A 13,822-nucleotide genomic window follows, 5' to 3' on the forward strand; every position below is an offset into this window, starting at 1 on the left:
ATGTGACCACGTCACAGAATACAGGTCACGTAACCCCTCCCTCCTCAGCCTTCTCCACCCCCAGCAGCCTGTCATCACAAGGCCTGCCCTGGGCCGGCAGGAGCAGGGGAAGTGACCTGACCGGCTCCTCTGTCCCCAGGCCGCATGGGTCGCTTCCTCCACCTTCTTCACAAGTTCACATGGCACTGAAACAACCCGGGCAAGCTGGGGCTTCTGATCAGAAACACAACCGTGGGTACTAGGCAAGGACCCCTGGTTCTTGTTTACCCCGGTAGCAAATAAAGATGATCAATACAATTACTGTGACTGTTACATGTGGCTTCAGATAAGAGAAGACACCCAGGACATCCCCACTTCCAGTTACAGACGCAAGCAGCTTGTAGGGCAGCCCACTGGAAGCTAGAAAAGCTAAACACAGTTTAAAGGAGGTCTTGAAAGTGAGAGTGAAGTCGTTCAGTCGTGTCCGACTCTTTGCGACCATTTAGACTGTAGCCTACCACGCTCCTATGTTCATGAGATTTTCCAGGCAACAGTACTGGAGTGGATTGCCATTTCCTTCTCCAGGGGATCTTCCCAACCCAGCGCTCAAACCCGGGTCTCCCGCATTGCAGATAGAAGCTTTACAGTCTGAGCCAGAGGTCCTTAGGCAGCCACAATCCAATATTTCAAACAGAAGGGAAGCCCAGCGAGGGAGCTGGAGACTCAGAGGGCCGCTCCTTTCCTCGGGGCATCTGAATAAAGCTGACTCTGCAAAGAAAAAGCATTGAAAAAGTCAAGCAGAGGGGACTGGCTAACACAGCTCTGGACGGTTCTTTGGGCTGGGAAGACAAAAATTTGAGCGGAGGCGTCGCATGTCAGTCCGGATGACAGAGACCAAGCTCCCAAAGAAAAGGGAGGCACAGAAAACGTACCCAACACAGCCCAAACCGGCTGAGTGCTGAGTATCAGTCACCTCGTGATGCTCAGGAGACAGAAGATGGGCTTCAGGACCTGCCGAGAAGGGGGGCCCCTGGGAGGCACCCCAGGCTTCCAGGCAGAGATGCTGGAGGGCTCCTCCCTGGGGTCAGGGGGGACGGTGGGGGAAGGCTGCTGAGACTGAGCTTACAAGGACCCCCTAGCCTCAAGTCACTCAAACCCTGAGTGAACAGAGAGCTCTGTGTCCACTAGAGGTCTGTGTCAGAGGAAACTCTGGAGAAGACAGCATCACCAGAACCTCTAGGGTTTTCCATCCAGAATGTCCAACATGCAACCAAAAAAGCAAAAAAGGGTGTAACAACAAATACGAGCAAGAGAAAAACCGAAACAGACCCAGAGGTATCAATGTATATCAGCATATCAGAGGTGTGTGTGCTAGAGGGATCAGATGCAAATGTCACCAGTTCAAAAATACAGTTGAAAAAAGGAACAATTTCTGAGAATCAAAAGCGAATCTAGAACTTTACAATAACAGTGAACTGAATTTAAGATATCAGTCTCTGGGCTTAACATCAAATTGGACGTAGCTGAAGAGAGGATCAGTGAACTGAAGGATGGATCGGTTAAAAAAACATATATATGTGGGGGGAAAAGTATAGAATATATCGAAGGAGCCCATTGTTAAACTATGGTGTTAAAAACTATAAATAAGGACCCTCATGGTGGAGAAAAGACAGAAAGGGGAATAAGAAATGCCTACAGGGGTTGAAACTTAAGAGTCTCTTAATGAAAGTGAAAGAAGAGAGTGAAAAAGCGGGCATAAAACTCAACATTCAAAAATTGAAGATCATGGCATATGGCCCCATCACTTCATGGCAAATAAATGGGGAAACAATGGAAACAGTGACAGACTTTATTTTCTTGGGCTCCAAAATTACTGCAGATGGTGAAATTAAAAGATGTTTGCTCCTTGGAAGGAAAGCTATGAAAAACCTAGACAGCATATTAAAAAGCAGAGACATTACTTTGCCGACAAAGGTTCATTTAGCCAAAGCTATTTAGGAGCTCATTTAGTACTAGTTCATTTAGTCAAAGCCAGCAGTCATGTATGGATGTGAGAGTTGGCCCATGAACAAGGCTGAATGCCAAAGAATCAATGCTTCTGAACTATGGTTTTGGAGAAGACTCTTGAGAGCCCCGTGGACTACAAGGAGATCCAACCTGTCAATCCTAAAGCAAATCAGTCCTGAATATTCATTGGAAAGACTGGTGCTGAAGCTCCAATACTTTGGCTTCCTGATGTGAGAACTGACTCATTGGAAAAGAACCTGATGCTGGGAAAGACTGAAGGCAGGAGAAGAAGGGGATGACAGAGGATGAGATGGTTGGATGGTATTACCACCTCGATGGATAGGAGCTTGAACAGGCTCCGCGAGTTGGTGATGGACAAAGAAGCCTGGCATGCTGCAGTCCATGGGGTCACAATGGGTCAGACACTGAGCGACTGAACTGACTGACAGGGTCAGTGGCAAGAATTAGTTCAAGAATCAGACCATTGACTCAAAAATGAAAACCACACATTGGTTTCAGCAGCTCTGCGGGTGCCTAAGGCAAGAAGAAAATGTTCAAGCTCAGAGGAAAAAAGGTGTGGCTTTGAATGGCACAGCAACACTGAGAGCTGACTTTTCAAGAACAAGGAAGTCAGAATATAATGGACGGGCATCTGTAAAATGCTGAGAACAAATAAGCACCAACCTGGAATTCTATACCCCACAGAAACACTCTTCCAAAGTGAAAGCAAAATAAAGACTTTTAGGGCAAATGGAAATGAGACAACTCATCACCCACAGACATGAATTAAAAACATATTCAGGCAGCGCTTTGGGAAAAAGAAAAGTAGTCTCTGACAGAAATATAAAAAAACAAGTAAAGACCAACAATGAGGTAACTGTGAGGGTAAATATTAACTCTACAAAACAATGATGTTAACGCCAAAAATAAAGCTAGCAATTTAAAGTATAACAGTGACAAGGAGGAAACAGTCGTGTCAGGGAGGCAGTAAAAGTACTAAGTTAGACTTGAATGTAAAACACACTCTCTGTCTGTGAATGGACACCCAACAACCTGACAGAGGAGCACAGAACTAGAAAAAGACTTCACACTTCTACAAGAAGCAAGAGAAAAGAACACAGAATACGTGAGACAGACAGAAAACAAACAGTAACACAGTATCTATGCACTGAAATATCAACATTATAAATAAAGCAAATACTCTCATTAAAAGATAAAAGGTGTCAAACTGATGACAATGAAAACTATACACTATTCACAGAGGTTCCTGTTAAGATGGAAGATCTTTTAGACAGGTGAAGGTGAAAGATACCCAGACAAACAAGGACAGAAAACTGATGTGGCAATATCACTGTCAAATAGTGTCTAAAGTAAGAAGCATCACTAGCCTTAAAAAGGAGCTTTTCATATTGATACAAGTTCAGTCCAGCAAGAAGATGAGGATTCTACATTTGAATGTACCGAATAACATAACCTCAAAATATCAATACATAAAACTGACAGAAATAGAAAAGGAGTAACAGCCAAGTTCATAATCACAGTGGGAGACGTTAAAGACACATGTCTCAGGGAATTGGGCTCCCTGGTACGTAGTCACCTGCAGCCATGAAGTACCTGAATTGCGGCTGGCTCTACAATGAGATGTACTGCAAGCATGAAACACACACTGGATTTTAAAGACTTAGCATGAACAAAAGAACGTGAAATATTTCATTAGGTTTTATCATGTTGATTACACACTGAAATGATAATATTTTGGGTGTGTTAAAATAAACTACATTGCAAGTAATTTCACCTACTTCTGCTTTACAAAACGTAAACCTACAGGAATCCGAATTACATGAGTCACAAACCTGATCTAACTGAAACACACGGAACATTGCATTCTCACTGATACATATTATTTTCAAGAGCCCAAAGAACCTATAACAAAATAAATATATATTGGGCCATTAGGAAAGCTCAAACTATTTCAAAGGACTGAACTAATGCGGGGTATACTTAGGGACTGCAGTGGGCTGGCGGTCTATGTGCCTCAAACTGCACCCCGCACACGGTGATGAGCCCAGGAGGCAGGCACTCTGGGAGGGCTCAGGACAGGAGGGAACGGGTGCCCATGCTGTGAGGACAGGGAGAAGCAGCAGGCAGTCTAGGAACCAGGAGACAGGGCTCACCAGACGTGGCACCTGCTGGTGATCTTGGGACTTCCCAGACTACAGTACTATAAGAAACAACTTTCTGTTGTTTATCAGCTAGTCTATGGTATCTATAACAGTAGCCCCAAAAGACTAAGATGGGGCTCTTCATGGAATTAAGCTAGAAATAAAAAAAAAAAAGGTCACTAGAAAAACATCCCCAAACATTAAGTTAAATGACATACTGCTTGAAGAATTTCATGAATAATCATTTTTTAAAAACACAATGAAAATTAAAAAATAATTTTCCATAAAAAATCTGGCTTACTCAAACTTGTGGGACGCAGCAAACTGTGTTTAGAGGGTAACTTAAAGCCTTACACACATATACTGGAAAAGAAGGAAGGCTAAAAATCAATTAAGCCTCTATCCCTGCTGCTGCTGCTGCTAAGTCGCTTCAGTCGTGTCCAACTCTGTGCGACCCCATAGACGGCAGCCCACCAGGCTCCCCCGTCCCTGGTATTCTCCAGGCAAGAATACTGGAGTGGGTTGCCATTTCCTTCTCCAATGCATGAAGTGAAAAGTCAAAGTGAAGTTGCTCAGTCGTGTCCGACCCTTAGCGACCCCATGGGCTGCAGAAACCAGAAAAAAAGCAAAGCAAACGAAACTCAAGGCAGATGGGAAAAAAAGGAGCAGAAAATAAGGAAATCAAAAGCAATATGGAATTTTTTCAAAACAAAGCCAAAAGTTGGCTCTTTGAAAGGACTGCCAAAACTGATAAACCCTGGAGAGACTGATTAAGAAAAAGAGACAAAGCACAAATCACCAGTATCAAGGATTTTTCAAAGGGGAGACAACACATCTTGCAGATAAAAAGATATGATGAACCACAGTCCACTTACTAATTGTAGAGTCTGCTGGCCTCAATAAATTCCTAGCAGGGGGGAAAGGCTTTACATAACTAGACACAAGAAGACATACAAAATCAGAAAATGTTATTTGCATGAAAAACATTACATCTGAAATTAAAAGCCTTCCCACAATGAAACCAACTGGTTTTGCCAATCAATTCTTCCAAAAATCGAGGGAAGGAAACAGTAATCTCACAGGAACTCTGGGTGTAAACAAGGAACACTCTCCAACCTTGTTTTATAAGACTATCATAACCTTGATACTAAAACCAACAAGGAAGAAGTACAAGAAAGTAACATTACAGACTCTGGATATAGATGAAATAATCCTAAATAAAACACTAACAAATTAAATCCAACAGAAGGAGAATACATCGAGATTAGGTTGGTGTTGTTTTAGAATCACCAAATTTTTTAAAAGTTAAATCACCACATAAAAGAAAAATCACCTGTTTCAAAATCTACAGAAAATAAACTTAAGAAAACTTAATGTAATAATTTTAGTGCATGACTAAGAAAAACTCTTAGTAAACTAACAGAGAAGAATTTACATATTTTGATAAAAATACCTATAAAAAAGCTAATATCATATGGGATGGTGAAATACTGAAAGGTTTTCCTCTGATAATGGGAAAGAGACAAGGATACTTATCCTCAGTACTTCTGTTCATCACTGTATTCGGTACTGGAGGTCCTAGTCCGTACAATAAGGTAAGAAAAAGAAAAGGGTTATCACAGTTGTGAAGGGGGAAAAAAGCACTTATTTGCAGACATAATTGTGTATACATAAGAAAATACAATTAGGATGATTTGAAATTAATGGATTTAGCAAGTGAATATAGAAAAGTCAATTCTATCTCTATTAGGAATTTATAATGGCACTGAAATATCAAGATATCTAATTAAACAATTGCAAGACTTACAGCAAACTATAGACTTCTAAGATAAATTAAAGAAGATCTAAAAAAATGGAGAGCTATCTATATTGTGTTCATGGATTATAAGAACAGCACAAAACACACACACACACACACACACACACAGACTTAACCATGTGAGGCGATGTGGGTGTTGGGCAATCATTCCACGACATCTATGGGCATCAAGTTATCACAATGTAGACTTGAAATACACACAAACTGTATTTGTCAATGACTCCTTAGTGAAGCTGGGGGTCTAAAATCAGCGCCTGGCATCTGGTAGCTGGAAAGTGTGGGAACCCGGGTTCACGTGCAGGCTGCACACACTCTTAATCACAGGTGAGACCTGAAGCAACCCAGCAAATTTCCATTTTTCTGTTTCTGTTTTTCTCTGTTCCCCTTGTCATTTCTGTTGAACAGATTCCCAGTATAGAGTGAGCAGCTTCAATGCATCGATAATGTTTCCCCATCTACGGCAGGAGCATGTAACCCCAGAAGACCTCCCAATCGCCCCAAGATAACTGGGGTGCCCCATCACAACAGAAAGCAAAGAAACGACATTCCCCGAGACAGAGCTGCCCGACAGCAGTGATGACTATGGTCCACCAGACTTCCCAAAGGGACCTCCAGGGGCTTGGATCCTATGCTGGGCCCCTCAGCTTGAGGCCACACTTGCATTACCACCATTCTGGGAGTCCTGGCAGAAGAAAGCCAGGTCACGGAAGGGGGATGGTGTGGCCGGCCCATGGGACGCAGGGTAGGGCTGACGGGTCTGTGCTGGGCTCCACGTCCTGTCACCACCTTTGGAGTGTATAAAGTTCTTGGGATCATTGTAGGTTTTTAGCAAAAAGTAATGGGGCCGAAGTCACTTAGGATGGTTTTTAAGAAGAAAACCTCACTGAGGATTCACTCAGCACCAGCCTCGGCCCCTAGTGAGATGCAGACTCCCGGCAGTCATCCATGGCTGTGCCCATCATCCACCAGGGCAAGGGGAGGCCCCCAGACACTGGGTGCCACGTGGGGTTCTTCCCCCACTTTGAGTAAAGGGCTGTATCCCCCTGGATGAACCCGGCTCACCCCTCCACCTCTGATGCTGAGGCCCCCGTGCCTCCCACGACCGGAGGCTCCAGCCTCTCCCGGGCCTCCGTGTCACTGAACAGACCGTGTTCGTGCGGCTTCAGCAGGCAGGGTGAGTCCTGTGCAGAGCTTCCCAGCTCGCTGGCCTCGCTGTCCACATCGGGGCCGGGCAGGAGCACCGCGTGTCCACTGAACGAGTGGATGAGGGCCCCAAGAATGCCGGGGATGATGAAGGGGAGGTAAAGGGGGCTGAGATCCAAGTGTCAGTCCCTGATTCAGGCAGCAGTGCATATTGACTCATTTAACCTCATGACAAGATTGTGTGTCGGCGGGTGGGGGGGGGGTCCTGCCACTGTTCTCACCTTGGACCTGGCAAGTTCACTCTCAGTGTCCAGGGACAGCTGCAGCCACTGACCACAGACTGGACAGCTTTAACACAAATTCATTCTCCCTCAGTTCTGGAGTCAGAAACCTGTGATCATGGTGTGGGCATGGCTGAGCTCCCTCCAGAGGCTCCAGGGGAGGGTCCCTCTGGCCTGGTCCAGCCCTTGGGAGACCCCAGGCCTCCCTGGGCTTGTGGCCACATCACCCCGACCTCTGTGTCCATCTGCACAAACCTTCTCCCCTGGGTGACTCTGTGCCTCAGATCACGCCCTCTTCTCTTCCAAGGACACCCATCATTGGATTCAGGGTCCACATGCATCCTGGGTGATCTGGTGCAGCGGTCAGAAACTTACTTCCATCTGCCAAGACCTTTCATCGGAATAAGGTCACCTTGGCAGGCTGCAGAAGGATGGATGGCTTTTGGGGCCACCACTTAGCCCACTACACTTGTCATGAAGCCACAAGGCAGAGCCTCACTGGGCTTGGTGCAGGGAGCTTTGAAGAAGCAGGACTCCAGTCCTGGGCTGCCTCAAGAACACACTTATCATCAGGACACTCGGGCACAGGGACCAGATGGGCAAGGCTTGGAGGTGTGCTGGTGGGCGTGGGGCTCACCTGCAGGGAGCCTGGAGCCTGACATGAAGGCCCAGGGCTGGGGGACACAGCGCATGGTTTGGGAATGGACACATCCCAGCACGGACGAGAGGAGGCAGGCCCGGGGGCTCAGGCCAGGGGAGCCCAGATCTTCCTGCTGCCCTCAAGGGGCCGGTCAGATGGGCACAGGAGGGAGCCATGGTTTCAGCGACCTGGGTCAGAGTCCTGGTCTGCTGCTGTGTTGTCTCTGGCGAGTGACTCAGCCTTTCTGAGCCCACCTTTTGCTCCTCTGCAAATCTTTGCCACACGTGACTATCTTCACAGTTGTGGGGAGTTCTTGGTGCTCTCAGCAGCCCCGCCCAACCCAGTGGCTGGGGCTCTGCCACCTCTTCATGACCTTGAGGCCACTAAGACCACCTCTGCACAGACTCTCTTTGCAAATAAGCTGGAAGCCGCTTCTCCTACCCCAGGAGCCCTGGGACATCGAGACCCAAGAGGCAGCAATGCCTCTAGCCTGGGGACTCCCGGGCGAGGGGTTGACCACATGGGTCACTGGGAGTGACCGTGGATGGACCCATACGGCCAACTCCGTCTTTCCTGTTACAGCCCAGGTTTATTTCTGTGTGCTCTGCTCAGCCGCACGAAAAGACCCAAAATATATTCCTCCGAGTCGTGGAGATTTCTCTCGACGGTGGTCAAGAAGCAGTGCCTGGGCTGGCATCCCTGGGAAAACACGCTCCACTGTTTACATGAGCAACAGGGTCCCTTCAAGAAAAACATCTGGCCGGGTCAGGAAAGGGTCGTGGGACTCACTGGACAAATGGAATGTCCTCGTTCTTACACACATGGGATGTTTAAAACGCTGGCACCCAGCCTGACAGCAGCCTGATCCTGGCGGGAAGAAACCGAGAGATGCAGGTCCCCTCCCCCAATCGGACACCCCATACGGTGGCTTCTGTCCGGACTGGCCCTGCAGGTTGGGAGTCTGGAGGCCACAGAACCCAGGGGCCTCGAGGCTTGGCGTGGGCCTGGGGAGGGCCAAGGGGCTCGGGAAGGCAAGAGGGTCAGGGCCCTTGCAATGGACTGCCACCAAAGGCTGGACAAAGACAAGAAATAAGAAAACGAATGCCACACCTTAAAGCTGCTCAAGAGCCAAGAAGGCCCAGAAGAGTGACCAGGACTGCGCTGTCCAAGGTGGGGGAGCGGAGCGGGAGGCTCGCCCAGCGCAGACTGGACGGGGTTAAACCTCCGCTCCGACTCAACTCACAGGAACGGAGACCCCACCACAGTCACTTCTGGCACTTTCTTTTTCAAAGGAAGAAGGGAATCACAGAACAAGCAACACCATCCCGTGGGGGACTCTTGGTGGTTGAGGACGCCAAGGGCCCCTCTGCATCTGCACGGCTGCCTGAGCCTGCATGTTGTGCATCACGGTCACCCGTCTTTGCTGAGGGGCGGCTTCCGAGCTTGTTAGAAGGTTGGCCTCAGCGAGGCCGAGCTGGGGTCCCTAGCTGCCCCCAGAGGGCTCCCGGGCAGCACACCTCCGCGGGCCACCCTTAGCCCACAGCTGCCGCCAACCCCAGAGGGCCCGTCACTGCCATCAGGGAATTAGGGGGTGCCGAGTGCTCAGACCCGAGGGTGGTGGGGGTGCCTCCATGGCATCCTGTGTGCACCCCTCCTCGGCTCACGGTCCAGCAGGAGCTGTGGGGAGCGTGTGTATACGGCAGAGACACACAGGACGCCTCCTGAGCACTGCTGGGCCAGGAAGCCCTGGAGCCCAGGTGGGAAGCCTGGGCCGGACTTCTGACCACCACAGGGGCCTGGTCAACCTCCCCTTCTCTGTGCCCTTGGCTTCCTCAGCTCCAAGGATAACACCACCTCTCGGAGAGTCTCTGATGCCAGGGCTGCTCTGTGGGAGGGGTCATGTTCTCCTCAAATGTATTCAAGGCACGTGATGCCTGGTCAGTCCCTAATGACCAGCTGCATTCTTGACAGGCCTGGGGCCTGCCTGCTCCTCCTGTTGGCACCAGGGTCCCGCATGCGTGTGAGTTGGCAGGCCTGTTCCAGGCTGGGTCTCTCTGCTTAGGTGACAGATGTGCCTCCTGAGAGGAAGAGCATCTGGCACGGGGTGGCCCTCATCCCCTCCTTCTCCCGATCGGCACCAGGACCAGCCTCCTTCTAGTTCCCGGATTGGGAAGACAGGGACCATTTCTGAGTCACTTGAACATGTCATCTCATGGGAGCGTGGCTTTATGATATTTGCTGAGTGATCCGGGGGGGTGGGGGACAGTCCTGCTGAGCTCCTACTGTGTGCTGGCAGAGGATGTTCCCGCGGTCCTTCCTTGAATTCTGGCAGCATCCTCGGGTTCACTTTAATACTCTTGGACGAGGAGGCAGGCTTGACTGCCACTGGGGGCCGACCCTGGCTTGCTCACGCCCGCCCTCCACCTGGACAGCTCCTGGAGGGGACAGGAAAGTGCTCTGTCCCTGGGCAAGTATCTGCAGGGAGGCATTTCTACACCATGGTTCCTGCTAACCACATCTGCACCACCCTGGAGGAGCGGCTGCAGTCACTCAGGCACGGTCACATGGGTGCTGGCCTAAGCATACACAACCTGGACATGGTACCCTCAACTGTCTCCAGTGAGCCCGGACCCAGAATGTGGGCTCTGAGTTAACTGGAGCCGCAAGACTGGCTGGGGCGGATTTACCCCTCAGCTGTCGGCATAGGGTCTGGCTCCCAAGGCCTGGCTTGTTGAAGGAATAAAAGACATGTATTCATTCACAGGCCTGCTTTGATGATGGGTGGGTAGGTTACTCAGATCCACCCTCTCATGGTAAACAATTATTAAAAAAAAAAGTGTCATGCCTTAAAGTTGCTGAAGACCTGAGAAGACCCAGAGGAGCAACTGCCCAAGATGAGGAATCTAACAGAAGACCCCTCCCTCCCCATGGAGCCAGACTCCCAGGAGACGACACTTTCAGGTGACCCAGAAATGGCCTCCCTCCTCCAACCACGGGAATTACAAGGAAGGTGTTGCTGGTACCGAGCAGGGGAAGAAGCAGGTGAAGACCCCAGTGGGTGCAGGCACATTAGCCTGTGACCTTGGTTCAAAGGGATCCTATCCATGACGCCCTCAGATGAGTGGAGAATGCAAGTGCCAAGTCTTTCTGGATAAGGGCACCTTCTTCCCAGGCTTGGGAACTGCTTCTTGGGTTATGGAAGGGTGGTCGCCAGTGGGGAAGAGCGCCAGGCCCATCAGGATGAAAGACAGCTGGAGGAGAACCAGCAGAAGTGACACCCTCAGCTTTGGGATTCTGAGACGATTAGATGGATAATAAATCTAAGAAATCAGCTAAGCTCACCTCGCTTAGAGAAATAAACCTCAAGATAGAAAGGTCCTGCAAAGACAGAAAACCATTAAAGAAAATGACACAGCCAACTTGGGAAAGAACCAAACAGAACATGCAGAAATTAAAAAGTGTCATAACGAGAAGCAAAAATACAACAGACACGTTTGAATACACTTGACCTCTTCAGGAAAGGGAGACACGTGGGCACAGAGCAGGGGCATGCTGATAATGTATGCAGCCCCCTGCCCAACCCCCTGCTCTCCAGGAAGAAAAACCAACCCTGAACTGTAGCTGCATCATTTGCCAATTTCTGCGGTGTAAATACTCCCACCGTGGTCTGATTCATGTACCAAAGGGTTAACACCCTGCCGGCACAATTCCCCATGAAACAGAAAGAGCTGATTCTGGCACACTACTGGCCGAGAGACATGGGAGGATGTCAGAACCGCAACCCAAGGGGCACAGATTTCAGCCCGACTACCTGGGACCCAGGCAGAGCCGTCCTTGGGGAACTTTAAAGAAAAGACTCTTTAAACATGTCTAGAATTCACTTTATAACTTTGCCATTTCCTTCTCCTGTTTATAACAAGCACACTTGCACAAAACCAAGAGAGGCCCAAAGGAAACCAGGTGGGGTGTATAAAAGCCTCAGCACTTAAGACTCAAGAGACATAAAACTTTATGGTCAAAGAAATGCATGTGTAATGGTGGAATTATGAATAGAGATATGAATAGCTTCTGGACTAGACAATGGCCCCTGACACCTCAATGTAGGAGAGGCTCATGGCATAGGCACTAAGCCTGGGGGTACGAGTGAAATGGGAGCTGAAGACGACGTTTTGTTGTTGTTCAGTCACTAAGTCACGTCTGACTCTTTGAGACCCCATGGACTGCAACACACCAGGCTTCCCTGTCTTTTACCATCTCCCAGAGCTTACTCAAACTCATGCCCATAGAGTCAGTGATGCCATCCAACCATCTCTTCCTCTGACGCCCCCTTCTCCTGCCCTCAATCTTTCCCAGCATTAGGGTCTTTTCCAATGAGTTGGCTCTTCACATCAGTTGGCCAAAGTTCTGGAGCTTAAGCTTCAGCATCAGTCCTTCCAATGAATAATTTTCAGGGTTGATTTCCTTTAGGATGGACTGGTTTGATGTCCTTGCAGTCCAAGGGACTTTCAAGAGTCTTCTCCAACATCACAGTTCAAAAGTATCAATTCTTTGGTGCTCAGCCTGCTCTATAGTCCAGTTCTCACGGTTCAGGGCAAAGAGTCTGACACCAGGGTGCAGCACCAAAATTCAAGTGCTGGTTCTGCCCCTGCCAGGCCCAGTGGCCTTGGTTTCCTTGCCCCACATCTCAGAGCCTCTGTTCCTTTTCTCGGTAAAGGGATCTGACCCTGCACCACAAGCCGGGTCGGGATGCCCACACAGGGTGGGGATGGGGGTTTGTGTCCAGGCTGACAAGTCCCCGAGAACACATGGGGCTGCACTGTCCTTACATACAGAGTTGTCGAAATTAGACTTGAGGTGCCTTAAAGTCGAGAACCCCCACCCCACTGTCCAGGCTATGAGGACGGACCCCCGCCCCCAACTCCATGCTCATCACCACACTTTGCCAAGTCGGGGAACTGTCTTGGACACCAGCTCATGCCCACAAGGCCTCAGCTGGAAACTGCAAGAAACACATCCCTCTCCCCTGTCCCATGTCCCCTGGCAGGGAGGACGTGTCATCACCTCCATTCTACAGATGGAAAAACTGAGGTTCCCAGTGTGGAAGCCATGTGCCTGAGGTTGCTGAGCCCCCAGGAAGTGGTCAGGCTGGGTCTAGACCCGCACACGTGGCCTCAGAGGGGCTAGGCGGAGTCTGAGCCTCCCTGGGAGCTCAGGTACCCTCACCGCCTGACCGTGGGTCCTGGAGTCTGGTGTGGAGGCGGCTACCATCCTCCAGCAGGCAGCTCCTCGCTCGCTTTTCAAAAAACAACATCCACAAAGAAAGGAAACAGATGACGCCATGGCCCACACCAGCTTCGGGGAGGAATGAGGAGAAACTGCAGCCTGCCAGCCCTGGGGTGCGGTGGCGAGACCTGAACGGCAGCTTGAAAGCAAACTGACCTTGTAGGGTTCATGTGTCTGCGGCCTTAACAATTCTGCCAAAAACGGAGTCAAGTTCAACATCAGGCCAGTGCAGGCCTCCGTCAGCCCCAGTACACAGCCGGGATTTTCCTGTGTGGCCTTCTCGCAGTGGACATGAATAATGCCCTGGCTTTGAGGTTGGACTTGAAAAATGCTGATGGGTTTCAGTTACAAGGAAACATGTTGGCCCACAAGCTGCTCTTTTCCATTTCCCAGGAACCCTGGCCACTGACCCCAACGCCATCGGAGGGACAAAAGAGTGGGGGATGGGTGTATGAGGCGCTCCTGCAGAAGGAAGGCCTGGGCTGCCTGCCTCCGGGACCTTCCCCCA

This window comes from Moschus berezovskii, chromosome 20 (assembly GCF_049115385.1).
Source record: "Moschus berezovskii isolate FMDL1 chromosome 20, NW_MosBer_1.0, whole genome shotgun sequence".
In the NCBI taxonomy this organism is placed as follows: Eukaryota; Metazoa; Chordata; class Mammalia; order Artiodactyla; family Moschidae; genus Moschus; species Moschus berezovskii.